Below are 14,649 nucleotides of genomic sequence, written 5' to 3' on the forward strand. Positions count from 1 at the left end.
TGAGCTTTTGGCCAAATTGAAAAAACGATTTAATACTTTTTAAAATAAGTACCGAGGCGGGGAAAGTGATGTGGGGGGATGGGAGGAAAGAACGAAGCAACAATGTGATAAGGTGGAAGGCAGGAATGATTAAATGATAAAAAGCATGATGGTGCACTGCAAAAGGAGATGGTAATGGCATAAGAAATAAAAGATGGATCCAGAGGAGCTGCAAAACCATTACCAACATCAACTGCCCAAATAAATGGAAGCAGTGGCTACAAACTGAAATTGTTGGGCTCTATGTTGAGTTCAGAAGGTTACAAAGTGCCTAATCAACAGAGCTTCATTGGAACAAATTGAGGCGCCAAGGGTACAGATGTCAAAGTAATAATAATAATAATCTTTATTGTCACCAGTAGGCTGACATTAACACTGCAATGAAGTTACTGTGAAAAGCCCCCAGTCGCCACATTCCGGCGTCTGTTCAGGTTCACTGAGGGAGAATTCAGAATGTCCAATTCACCTAACAGCACGTCTTTCGGGACTTGTGGGAGGAAACTGGAGCACCCGGAGGAAACACACACAGACACAGGGGGAACCTGCCCTACCCGCACAAGAAGCTGCTGTGGGAAGGGGAGTGGATGTTGAACTGGTGCCTCCAGAATGTTGGAAGGGAAAGAGAGGAAAATACCCATTTGGTGATGACATCATGCAGGTGGTGGTGGAAATTGACACAGATGATTCATTGAGTTTGTAGGGTGGTGAGGTGGAAGATGAGAACATGCAAACCCTATTGCTGCTCTGGAAGAAATGGAAGGTGTGTTGGCAGGTGTAGGAAATAAGATGGACACAATGGAAGGCCTATCTTAGTGGAAGATTTTCCTCAACTGAGGATTAAGGAAAAGATCTTATAAATACTGGTGCGGATGCATCATCATCATCAGAGCAGATGCAACAAAAACAGGAGAAACTTGGAAAATGGAAGAAAGTGCTAGCAAGATGGGATAAAGTGCAATCAAAATAGTTGGGAATCAGTAATTATTGGTAAACAGCCTATCACCAAAAATAGAGATAAGAAAGTTGAGGAAGTGAAGTAAATCAGAGATGGACCATGAAAAGGTGAGGGAGGGGTGGAGATAGAACATAGAACAGTACAGCACAGAACAGGCCCTTCGGCCCTCGATGTTGTGCCGAGCAATGATCACCCTACTCAAACCCACGTATCCACCCTATACCCGTAACTCAACAACCCCCCCCTTAACCTTACTTTTATTAGGACACTACGGGCAATTTAGCATGGCCAATCCACCTAACCCGCACATCTTTGGACTGTGGGAGGAAACCGGAGCACCCGGAGGAAACCCACACACACACGGGGAGGACGTGCAGACTCCGCACAGACAGTGACCCAGCCGGGAATCGAACCTGGGACCCTGGAGCTGTGAAGCATTTATGCTAACCACCATGCTACCGTGCTGCCCTTAAGCATTGAAATATTCCAGTTCTGGGAAAGAACAAAAAACTGCACCAATACATTCAAAAATGTGAATAGGAGCAGAACTCGGGGAACAGAAACGAAATGTTTTGTGTGTGCCTTGAAAAACAGGGAAAGTCATAATCCATATCACTCCCCATCAGGACAACTATTATTTGGCGAATCAAAGGAGATTTTTTTTAAATGCAGAAACAAGGGTCAGGATTTTCCCTTTGTGGTGGAACCTGCCGCAGAAGATTCGATGGCCCAGCCAAAAGCCCACTGACTTCCAGCAGGTCCGGGTGATCCCAGCACCGGGCAGGGCCAGAAAAGCCGACCCAAGGACTTGCATCGCTGATATACTAAAACTGGAATGGTAGAAAAGATTAGCATGCTTCCTGCGTAAGGGTGCCACACAACTTTGTGAAGTATTCCATATTTTGCACTTTCAAAAACATGTCATCTTTTGCAAAACATCCAAAATCACGCCTTCCGTCTTACAGATTTTCACCGTCAACTCTTGACCCCTTTTTCTTTCAACTTGCTTCTAGTTGTTAAATTTTTTCAGCAGTATCAAAAAGTTATCAATTTGAAATGGTAACTCTTCCTCTCTCCAACTATGGTGCCTGCACTGCTGAGTATTGGCAGCATTTTCTTTTTAATTTCATATTTCCAGCATTCACAGTATTTCACTTTTACTGTTTTGCAGGAAATGTATTTATTGTGCTCGCTCCATTTAAACTTTCTCGATCTCAACTGTGATTGAATATTGGGAGTGACTATGCTTCCAAAGATTAACTAATCATCTCGGTGCCAAGAATCTCAAAAGACAGAATCAAGCCAGAGTGACTCTCTTTACTCACATCTTCAGTGTCTTTTCTATTTAAGTTTTCTGACATCTGTGACAAGCTAATTGTTGGCACCCAGATGTAGGTTTGTGTAGATTAACACAAAGATCCAAGCACTGACCCCAGTAAGTCTGTGCCAGTCTGACACCAATCCTCACGAGTACTCTCTTTCCAATATTTTATCTAACTCAATCGGCCCCAACTTCTACTCTGGCTTTCAATTTAAATATTAGTCTTTCATGAGGATCTGTCAGATGCTTCTAAAATTAAAAACTAAAATTTGTGGATCTTCCTATTATAGGTATTACATTTGAAAAGTTTATCAAGAATCACCATTCCCTACAAATCCAAATTTGTTGTCTTTCTTCCTCCATAAAATGACTTCCATTATTTTGCCTGGTACTGATGAGTTAAATAAACTTGTAGCTATTTTGCTTACATGGATTTCTGCTTTCTTAATGTATTGACTATAAACATATTCCCAATAGCAAATCAAATTATGTTGCATCCAGTGCTTGATATACCCTCAATAAGTTCCTAGGTAAATGCTAATTTGACCACACAGTACCTAGATCATACTGATAACGTAGATGTGGCTATGTTACTTTTCACAGGACTACCGATGTGAAACTCACATCACATCTAAATCCTTGGGCACACAAATTCCTTTTCATTTGTTCTACAAGTAATTTATGCAAGCTCTATAGGAGCAGGAGTGGATAATTTGGTTCCTTCGGCTAGCTTCACCATTCTATCAGATCAAGGGGCTACAATCCCCATCGCTGAAACAGTTGCTACACACAAACCAGCATTTTTCAGGAGAAACCTATTCAATGCATAGCTGCATTTCTGATCTCACAAGTTCATGCATTCTATTTTTTATTTGCAATTGTGTCTGAATTTATATAATTAGCTTCTCCTAAACAGCAATACCATCTACTTCTTCTACCCAGCCAAAAATATTATGCAAAGAAACGAGGGTTGTCACGATGAAGATGTATGCTGGCAGGGTATAACTTAACTGCAGGTTCGTCTATGGCCAGCTCCCTGACTGTCATTATAGGTTGTTCAAAACACGTACAAAGAAAATGATAACATAGCATCCTCAGACCCACAAAGAAATTAAGGCACATAAAGAGGCCATTCAGCCCATTGTGTCTGCACCAGCCAATAAAAAATAAATAAACTAACCGCTCAGGACCTAGTTCATAGCCTTGCAGGTTGCAACACTTCAGGTGCCGATCCAGGTACTTTTTAAAAAATGAGTTCAGCGTTTCTGCCTCCACCATCAATTCGGGCAGCGAGTTCCAGACGACCTCCACCCTCTGGGTAAAAAAAAAACTACCTCGTGTCCCTCTAATCCTTCTACCAATCACCTTAAATCTATGTCCCTTGGTAATTCACCCCCTCAGCTTGGAGAAATCGGTCTTTCCTGTCCAGCCTATCTAGACTCCTCAATTTTGTACATCTCAATCAGGTTACCCCTCAGCTTCACTCTGTTCTAAGGAAAATAACCAGAGTCTATCCCACCTTTCCTCTTCACTGTAGTTTTAAAGCCCGAACAACATTCTAATAAATCTCCTCAGTACTCTCTACAGAGCAATTATGTCCTTCCTCTAATGACCAGAACTGTACACAAATTACAGCTTTGGCCTAACCAGCATTTTGCACAGATCCAGCATTACATCCCTGCTTTTGTATTCGATGCCTGGCCTAATAAAGAAAAGCATTCCATACAATTTGTTTATAAGCTTATCCACCACATATTCAAATCGCTCAATTTTTCTATTTCTATGCTCACTAGATCTGGGGATAATGTAATAAGCCTTCAACCCTTACTAAGGGGTTGGATAATGTAGGTGTGGAGCAGATGCATGTTTCTACATAGGGAGACTATTGAAGTGTAAGATAATAACCCATAAATCCAACATGAAATTCAGAAGAGACTTACCTTACGTTTATATATTGCCTTAAAAGTAGAAAAAAGTCCCAAGGTGCTTCACTGAGTGTTAGCAAACAAAATCTGACACTAAGCCACATAAGGAAGAATTAGAACAAGTGATTAAAAACCTGGTCAGAGTTAGGTGTTAAGGAGCATCTTAAAGGAAGGGAGGGAGAGCGCAGGAGGTAAAGAGGTGGCGAGGTCTAGCAAGATAATTCCAGAGTTTCGGGCCAAGGTAACCGAAGGCATGGTTGCTAATGAAGATATGAAATTCAGGGATGCGCAAGAAGCCAGAATTGGAGCTGAGCAGAGATGAGGATTTGTAGAAGGGCTGGAGAAAATTAGAGAGATAGGGAGTGGTGTGAATATGGAACTCACTACCACAAGTAGTAATTCAGGTTAACAGAATTGCATAGCCACATTTACAGGAAGCTACGCAATTTTATGAGGGAGCAAGAATATGCTGATAGGTTCACATGAAGAAAAGAGGCACATGTGGAGCACAAACAGCCCAATTGGGCTGAATTGTCTGTTTTTGCGTTACATGTTTCTATGTAATTCAGCTTGAAACGGATAGCCTTGGAGGACACTTGATGACAGACATTGGAAGAAAGAAAAAATGTCATACTGATGTACTAAGGACAGTCATTGGAGATTGTAGACGATATAATGTGGGATAGAGTTACCTAATTGTTATAACCTACGCACGCTTGATGTTAACACTTTACTGTCCAAGATGAAAGGTATTCCATTAACACGTCCATGAGCAAAACAAAGCATTAAACATTAAACACAGATGCTTTTTTAAAAAAAACAGGTGGGAAGGGGTATGTTCTATTTAAAGATTGTCGTTGTCTTGGAGACATTTGTCAGCAAGATAGTTATTAGCAATTAGTTTACTCTGCTGTAGTGACACTTTATATAATCACAGTTTCACTTGCAGCAGCCTAAATGCATACTACCCAGCTGAAATAATGATGCCATCTGGCTTTCAATACACACCTCCAGCACAGATCAGAAAACTCAAGTGGGATTGAGGTAACATGTGAATTCAAATCCCATGCAAAGGGCAGAATTAATGGAGTGGGCGCAGCAATTAGTGCACAAGTTGAAATAGATTCCAATAGTTTACTATTTACAAGAAAAATCATGACTGGAATTTTTAAAGACCATAGTTGAACACCAATTGTTTTTAAAAATGAGCTTATGAGGAAGAGGGTGATGAGAAGTTGTTTTAAAAGATACGATGATCAGGGGCTGGTCCCGAAAAGAGGCCCCACTGACGCGAATTAGGGCCCGAGGATTACCGTGGGAAGGTACGCCGAATGGGCCTGGACTGTTGTTCAACTGTTTGCTAGGCCAAAGGTGCCAAGCGGAACATTTGGGACTCTTTCCTTTGTTCATGGACATTGGTTTGGGGGGGTTCTCTTTTTTTTCTCAGGTTTTTTTTGTCTTTTCCTCTTTTTTCTGTTTTTCCTTTTTGGGCGGATTTGTACTTTTTGTGCAGCTCGCGGAGGACACTGGAGCCGACTTGCTCCAGTGGGTTGGAGAGGGGGATGGGGCGCCGGGGAGTGGGGAGGAGGACGGGGAAACAATGGGAATGAGACAGGGAGGCGCCGGAGTGTTGAGTCACCGGGCTAGCAGATTGGCTAGTCAAGGGAGTCAGGTGGGGGGGGGGGGGGGGGGGGGGGGTTGTTCTGCTGACGTGGGAGGGACTTGAAATAGGCACTGGAAAGGAGGTTGAGGGTGGAGGCAGCCAAAGGGCGGGCCAGGAATGGCGCGATGTACGGGCCAGCCCGAGAAAGGCTATGGCTGACCGGCGTGGTGGGGGGGTGGGATGTGCCCCCCGACCAGGCTGATCACCTGGAACGTCAAGGGTCTGAATGGGCCGGTTAAGAGGGCGTGGGTGTTCGCGCACTTTCGGGCTCCGAGGGCGGACGTAATTATGTTGCAGGAGACACATCTGAAAGTGTCTGACCAGACCAGGTTAAGGAAGGGCTGGATTAGACAGGTCTTACACTCGGACTCGGAGTCCAGGGGGGTGGCAATCAACAAGCGGGTGCAATTTGAGGCGGAGGGCATAGCCGCAGACAGGGGGGGCAGTAACCTGATGGTACGGGGCAGACTGGAGGGGAGAAGAGTGGTGCTGGTGAATATATATGCCCCGAACTGGGATGACGTGGACTTCATTAAAAGAGTGCTGGGGAAGATCCCGGACCTGGACTCTAGCAGGCTAATAATGGGGGGGGGACTTTAACATGGTCCTTGACCCGGCTTTGGATCGGTCGTGTCCCAGAACGGGTAGACTCCCAGCAATGGCAAGGGAGCTGAAATGGTTTATAGAGCAAATGGGGGCAGTGGACCCCTGGAGAGATAGACAGCCGACAGGAAGGGGCTACTCGTTTTACTCGCACGTCCATAAAGTATATTCTAGGATAGATTTCTTCGTACGAAGCAGGAATTGTATAGGGGAGGTAAAGAACACGGAATACTCGGCAATTACTATCTCAGACCATGCCCCGCACTGGGTGGACCTGCAGATCGGGGGAGCGAGCTACCAACGCCCGCAATGGAGGCTAGACGTGGGACTGCTGTCGGAGGAGGGGATCTGTGAGAGGCTTCGGAGGTGTATGCAAAATTACTTGCAGGTGAATGACACGGGGGCGGTCTCAGCGGCGACCCTGTGGGAGGCGCTAAAGGCAGTAGTGCAGGGGGAGTTGATTTCAATTGGGGCCCACAGAGCCAAGGGAGGTGGAGGCAGTGGTGGCAATGGACGCCGAGAAGGCCTTTGACCGGGTGGAGTGGGACGATCTATGGGAGGTGCTCGGACGGTTTGGGTTCGGGGAGGGATTGGTGGATTGGATCAAATTATTATATCAGGCCCCGAGGGCCACGTCAGGACTAATAGAGGTGTCGGAGTACTTTAGGTTGTACCGAGGGACCAGACAGGGCTGCCCGCTTTCCCCGCTGCTGTTTGCGCTGGCCATAGAGCCGCTGGCGATTGCGCTGAGAGCCGCAGAGGGATGGAAGGGGATGGTGAGGGGCGGGGTAGAACATAGGGTCTCTCTTTACGCAGACGACCTGCTCCTGTACGTGTCGGACCCAGTGGCCGGGATGGGAAGTATACTGGGAATGCTCAGGAAGTTCGGCCAGTTCTCAGGATACAAATTAAATACGGCCAAGAGTGAAATGTTTGTGGTACAGGCAAGGGGCCAGGAGAACAGATTGAGAGGGCTACCGTTTAGGCTGGTTGAGGAAAATTTCCGGTATTTGGGAATCCAGGTGGCAGGAGACTGGGGCAGGCTGCACAAGTTAAATTTGGCCAGGGTGGTGGAGCAAATGAAAGGAGAGTTTCGGAGATGAGATGCACTCCCGCTGTCGCTGGCAGGGAGGGTGCAGACTGTAAAGATGACAATCCTCCCTAGATTTCTGTTCATTTTTCAGTGCATCCCGATCTTTGTTCCATAGTCCTTCTTCAAAAGAGTTAACAGGATGATCATGAGCTTTGTCTGGGCGGGAAAATCCCCGCGGGTGAAGAAGGCGATGTTGGAGAGGAACCGCAGCGAGGGAGGGCTGGCTTTGCCGAGTCTGATTAATTATTACTGGGCGGCCAACAGCGCTATGATAAGGAAGTGGATGGTGGGTACGGGGTCTATCTGGGAGCGGGTGGAGGCGGCTTCATGCAGGGGCTCCAGCTTGGCAGCCCTGGTCACGGCTCCTCTACCGCTGCCGCCGGCCAAGTACACCACCAGCCCGGTAGTGGTGGCGACCCTGCGGATATGGGGCCAGTGGAGGAGGAATGTAGGGGAGACGGGGGCGTCGGTTTGGGCGCCAATCTGCGACAATCATCGGTTTGCCCCCGGGAGTATGGATGGAGGGTTCCGAGTATGGCGGCGGGCGGGGGTGGGAAGGGTGGGCGATATGTTCCTGGAAGGGAGCTTCGCGAGTTTGAGGAGCTTGGAGGAGAAATTTGGGCTGGTAAGGGGAAATTATTTTAGGTGCCTACAGTTGCGGGACTTTGTTCGTAGACAGGTCCCATCTTTCCCACGCCTCCCGCCAATGGGGATCCTAGACAGAATAGTCTCTAGGGGGGGAAGAAGGGGAGGGTAGAGTCTCGGGTATTTATAAGGTGTTCATGAGGGAGGAAGGGTCCCAGACAGAGGAACTGAAACTTAAATGGGAGGAGGAGCTAGGCGGGGGAATGGAGGACGGGCTGTAGGCAGAGGCCCTGAATGCGGTACATTCGACCGCGACATGTGCTAGGCTCGGGCTGATTCAATTTAAGGTCGTTCACCGGGCCCATATGACGGTGGCTCGGATGAGCAAATTCTTTGGGATAGAGGACAAATGCGCTAGGACTAGCAAACCACGTTCACTTGTTTTGGGCATGCCCTAAGCTGAGGGGGTACTGGGAGGGATTTGCGGGGATCATGCCCCAGGTGCTAAAAACAAGGGTGGTGATGAGTCCAGGGGTTTCGGAAGACCCGGGAGTCTAGGGGGAGAAAGAGGCCGATGTTTTGGCCTTTGCTTCCCTGATAGCCCGATCTCAGAGGCCCCGAAGCAACGCCCAACCCCAAAACCTCAACACACTATGGGAGGGTGGTGGCGTAGTGGTATTGTCACTAGACTAGTAATCCAGAGACCCAGGGTAATGCTCTGGGGTCCCGGGTTCAAAACCCACGCGGCAGATGGTGACATGTGAATTCTACAATGACCATGAAACCATTGCCGATTGTCATAAAAACCCATCTGGTTCATTAATGTCCTTCAGTGAAGGAAATCTGCTGTCCTTAACCAGTCTGGCCTACATGTGAGTCCAGACCTACACAGCAATGTGGTTGACTCTTAACTGCACCCCACTGAAAAGGCCGAGCAAGCCACTCAGTTTGAGTACCAGGTTGCCACCCTGCCCAAAGGGCATGCATCTGGGGGCCACAGTGTGCCCTCCGTCTGGTCCTTTTTGTGGAGGTCGTTACCGAACGGCGCTCGAGTGAGGTCTCCGAGGCGAAGGAGATTGATCCCATGCCTCGGGTACCTCCGAAATCTGCACATTAAAAAGTGAGACGAACTGCCTCGCTTTAATATGCAGATTTGCTAAAAAGGGACCCTGCCCACAACGGGCAGGATTCACATCACAACATCTAGCGAAATTGAGTTAGGTCTTGTGAGGCATAGGGAGACTAGTAAATCCCAGGAGTGGGGTCTCCCGGCTTCTCAGTCATGCTGCGCACGGCAAGCTGCTTTCGGGTGCAACATGGCCATTAAATCACATCTGACATCTTCCCAGCTCATAGAAAGTGGAGAGGGTGTTATTGAATATAACTATAGATAGCCATTTGGAATTCTTACAACTTAATGGAACTGATGGTGAATTTCCCCAGGGTATCGAATTCACACTAACAAGTGCCTTCTCAGTAACCAACAAAAGGGTTGTAATGGTTCAAGGGGCATTTCCTCAGCGTTTTGTGAAGTGTTTACTGACATGGTCATTGCATGCAATATGCAGAAGGACCAGTTGCACATGAGTAACTTTGGTCGCGGTTTCCAGTCAAAATTGAAGACTAGGTCTACTGGAGCAGTAGGGTACCAACTACCAACAACGAAGTCAAATGCGCTCGAGCACTGGCAATCCCACATCAAAGTCGGTCAGTAATATTGTCCTTAATTTGTGCATCTATCCAAGCCATGACCTGCCCTTGTGCACTACTCCCTTTGTCTTTTTCATCTCTGAAAGATCCTTGGCATACTGCTATTGATTTGATATCATTTCAAAGATTGTTCAATTCATAAGATACCCAAGAAAAAGAAAGAAATATTACCCAGATTAGCCAAGGCAGTTGCCGAGTTCATTAAATCACCAGTTAAATTTAGAATCTGACTGCAGCTCCTTATCCCTATCCTAATCACTTACCTGTTTCAAGTGTCTAGCTAACAATCTTCTCCTTCACTGCCTTGATCAAAACAGCATTAATTCTGTTTGTTTTGCTTGTGATGTTAAAGCAACATTTATTCTTTATTGAACATTTCTCTAATGAGAAAGTTTTGTGCCTTGTCTCCAGCTGATGAAACCAAGCCCCACATGAACAATTGCTTATCTCTCTCTATTTTTGACTCGAGTATAGCCTAAAACATTGACAGCTTCCTACTAGGATGTCCCGTAGGCCACTGCATCATTATTTGCCTGCTCATAGTAATTGATGAATATCTCCAGCCAATGTATTGCTCATTATCTGGAGATTGGTTCTCATATTAAAATGGAAAAAGATGAGGGCGATTGGAACACAATCACTATGGTATCTGTACTCAGTTATGGGGTCTCATGACAAGCACAAACTCAATTCTTTAATGCACATCACAATACAAAGAATAATAGGTGTAACCCCTTGTGGCAGGGCAGTATAGCCTTCGAGTAGCAATTAGGGCCATTTTAGAGCCAAATCCTAAGCTCATGCTGGGTTCTCTTCCTTCTGAAGGAAACGTGTAAAAAAAAACAGGGAATAGGGTAGCACGATGGCGCAGTGGATAGCACGGAGACTGCAGCGCTGAGGACCCGGGTTCGAATCCTAGCCCTGGGTCACTGTCCGTGTGGAGTTTGCATATTGTCCCCGTGTCTGCGTGGGTTTCATCCCCACAACCCAATGATGTGCAGGTTAGATGGATTGGCCATGCTAAAGTGCCCCTTAATTGAAAAAAAAAATAATTGGGTACTCTAAATTTATATTTTTTTAAAAACAGAGATTTTTAACAATTGACAGTGATGTGAATCAAATCTGATGCAAAATTAAAACGCTTGCATATAATCAGTAGAAGCTTGAGGGATTCTCATTCTATTTGTTTAATAATGTAATTAACATGGTTTTTTTTGTTAAAACCATCAATGCAGGGTGACCTCAAATCCAATGACATTAATTATCACTGCCTCAACTTGGTTTTACTTCACTTGTAATGTGAAGAAAGCTGTATTGTAATTACTCCTCTTCAGATCCACGAATCTGGCTGTCAACAAAAACTAAACTCACAATATAATTTAAAACAGCCGTTCTCAATATTAAGGGAGACCACCTCAGGAATGTCTGCCCAGTCAGAGGGCTTGTGTGTTATGCCAAGTTTACTTGGAAGTACAGAACTTGACAATTGCTGAAAAAAATAGACATGCTTGCACTCATCAGGATTTGCCTTCTGCATGCAAAAGGAATGTGTCCAGACCTTTTTTGAATAAACAAAAGCATGGGGACAATAGTTTCCTGGTGCATTCACCATGGTAGAAAATCAGCACCCCTCATCTAATGGAGAATAAATTGTTCCCTTGAAATTTGGCAGTCTTGGTCTGCGTTGATAAATGCAAGATGGAAAGTTCCAACAGCATATCCCTCAATTCAGCTAAATACATTCCCACTAATAACAGAGGCTTTGATCTTAGAGGAGCCTCTTGTGCAATGCCTTAGCAAAAGCTATTTAAGTAGAGAACGTCTAGGTCGGTCAAGGCAACCGTGAGGAGGAGTTTATAGAATGTATCCGCGATAGTTTCCTAGAACAGTATGTAATGGAACCTACGAGGGAACAAGCGGTCCTAGATCTTGTCCTGTGTAATGAGACAGGATTGATTCATGATCTCATAGTTAGGGATCCTCTCGGAAGGAGCGATCACAATATGGTGGAATTTAAAATACAGATGGAGGGTGAGAAAGTAAAATCAAATACTAGTGTTTTGTGTTTAAACAAAGGAGATTACAAGGGGATGAGAGAAGAACTAGCTAAGGTAGACTGGGAGCTAAGACTTTATGGTGGAACAGTTGAGGAACAGTGGAGAACCTTCCAAGCGATTTTTCACAGTGCTCAGCAAAGGTTTATACCAACAAAAAGGAAGGACGGAAGAAAGAGGGAAAATCGACCGTGGATATCTAAGGAAATAAGGGAGAGTATCAAATTGAAGGAAAAAGCATATAAAGTGGCAAAGATTGCTGGGAGATTAGAGGACTGGGAAATCTTTAGGGGGCAACAGAAAGCTACTAAAAAAGCTATAAAGAAGAGTAAGATAGAGTATGAGAGTAAACTTGCTCAGAATATAAAAACAGACAGTAAAAGTTTTTACAAATATATAAGACAAAAAAGAGTGGCTAAGGTAAATATTGGTCCTTTAGAGGATGAGAAGGGAGTTTTAATAATGGGAAATGAGGAAATGGCTGAGGAACTGAACAGGTTTTTGGGTCGGTCTTCACAGTGGAAGACACAAATAACATGCCAGCGACTGATAGAAATGAGGCTATGACAGGTGAGGACCTTGAGAGGATTGTTATCACTAAGGAGGGAGTGATGGGCAAGCTAATGGGGCTAAAGGTAGACAAGTCTCCTGGCCCTGATGGAATGCATCCCAGAGTGCTAAAAGAGATGGCTAGGGAAATTGCAGATGCACTAGTGATAATTTACCGAAATTCACTAGACTCTGGGGTGGTCCCGGTGGGTTGGAAATTAGCAAACGTGACACCACTGTTTAAAAAAGGAGGTAGCCAGAAAGCAGGAAATTATAGGCCAGTGAGTTTAACTTCGGTAATAGGGAAGATGCTGGAATCTATCATCAAGGAAGAAATTGCGAGGCATCTGGATAGAAATTGTCCCATTGGGCAGACGCAGCATGGGTTCGTTAAAGGCAGGTCATGCCTAACTAATTTAGTGGAATTTTTTGAGGACATTACCAGTGCAGTAGATAACGGGGAGCCGATGGATGTGGTATATCTGGATTTCCAGAAAGCCTTTGACAAGGTGCCACACAAAAGGTTGCTGCATAAGATAAAGATGCATGGCATTAAGGGTAAAGTAGTAGCATGGATAGAGGATTGGTTAATTAATAGAAAGCAAAGAGTTGGGATAAATGGGTGTTTCTCTGGTTGGCAATCAGTAGCTAGTGGTGTCCCTCAGGGATCAGTGTTGGGCCCACAATTGTTCACAATTACATTGATGATTTGGAGTTGGGGACCAAGGGCAATGTGTCCAAGTTTGCAGATGACACTAAGATGAGTGGTAAAGCGAAAAGTGCAGAGGATACTGGAAGTCTGCAGAGGGATTTGGATAGGTTAAGTGAATGGGCTCGGGTCTGGCAGATGGAATACAATGTTGACAAATGTGAGGTTATCCATTTTGGTAGGAACAACAGCAAACGGGATTATTATTTAAACGATAAAATATTAAAGCATGCCGCTGTTCAGAGAGACTTGGGTGTGCTAGTGCATGAGTCACAGAAGGTTGGTTTACAAGTGCAACAGGTGATTAAGAAGGCAAATGGAATTTTGTCCTTCATTGCTAGAGGGATGGAGTTTAAGACTAGGGAGGTTATGTTGCAATTGTATAAGGTGTTAGTGCGGCCACACCTGGAGTATTGTGTTCAGTTTGGTCTCCTTACTTGAGAAAGGACGTACTGGCGCTGGAGGGTGTGCAGAGGAGATTCATTAGGTTAATCCCAGAGCTGAAGGGGTTGGATTATGAGGAGAGGTTGAGTAGACTGGGACTGTACTCGTTGGAATTTAGAAGGATGAGGGGGGATCTTATAGAAACATTTAAAATTATGAAGGGAATAGATAGGATAGATGCGGGCAGGTTGTTTCCACTGGCGGGTGACAGCAGAACTAGGGGGCATAGCCTCAAAATAAGGGGAAGTAGATTTAGGACTGAGTTTAGGAGGAACTTCTTCACCCAAAGGGTTGTGAATCTATGGAATTCCTTGCCCAGTAAAGCAGTTGAGGCTCCTTCATTACATGTTTTTAAGGTAAAGATAGATAGTTTTTTGAAGAATAAAGGGATTAAGGGTTATGGTGTTCGGGCCGGAAAGTGGAGCTGAGTCCACAAAAGATCAGCCATGATCTAATTGAATGGCGGAGCAGGCTCGAGGGGCCAGATGGCCTACTCCTGCTCCTAGTTCTTATGTTCTTATGTCTACTGGGTTTCTTTGCCGAGTTGTTCTCGCAAATATATTAATGAACCTCTTGCTGAATGAATTTTTTGCCTAGCCTCTCTGCCGAGCAATGATTCAGCCTTTTAATTGAAGAGAGCTGGACAATAAACTGATCAGTATCTATTTTAAGGCTTGGCAGGCTCACTACCAGTTTCTGCCAATAATAGGTTTCTATTGATTGTACTTGCAGAACAAATAGTCTCTTCTTTTCAAAAATAAAACATTCATGTATGCTTTATGAATCACCTTGAACATAAAAATGTAGTGGCACTTTGAACAACTGCCAGGGAAGAGAAATTTTTTTTCCCTTCGCTCGAAAGATAATTTTAATGAACTTCGTTGCTAATGAAAACGTTCCACTATTCGGCTAGCAGGGATTTTCCTTCCCTTCAGCTGGACAAAGAGCTCGGAGCGAAAGGTAACTTTCGCAATACGATTCACACAGTGACTCCCACCA

General features: G+C 45.1%; 1 protein-coding gene and 1 non-coding gene across 2 annotated transcripts in view; one reads left to right on the forward strand and one right to left on the reverse strand.

Annotated features, from left to right (window-relative positions):
• The window catches only part of pgbd5 (piggyBac transposable element derived 5), an 86,344-nt gene that overhangs the window by 43,379 nt on the left and 28,316 nt on the right, over nucleotides 1-14,649 (reverse strand). The window lies entirely within an intron of this gene.
• Nucleotides 1,796-1,899, forward strand: LOC119968074. The gene has a single exon (XR_005461106.1). It is a non-coding gene; the product is annotated as a U6 spliceosomal RNA (small nuclear RNA).

This window comes from Scyliorhinus canicula, chromosome 6 (genome assembly GCF_902713615.1).
Source record: "Scyliorhinus canicula chromosome 6, sScyCan1.1, whole genome shotgun sequence".
NCBI lineage: Eukaryota > Metazoa > Chordata > Chondrichthyes > Carcharhiniformes > Scyliorhinidae > Scyliorhinus > Scyliorhinus canicula.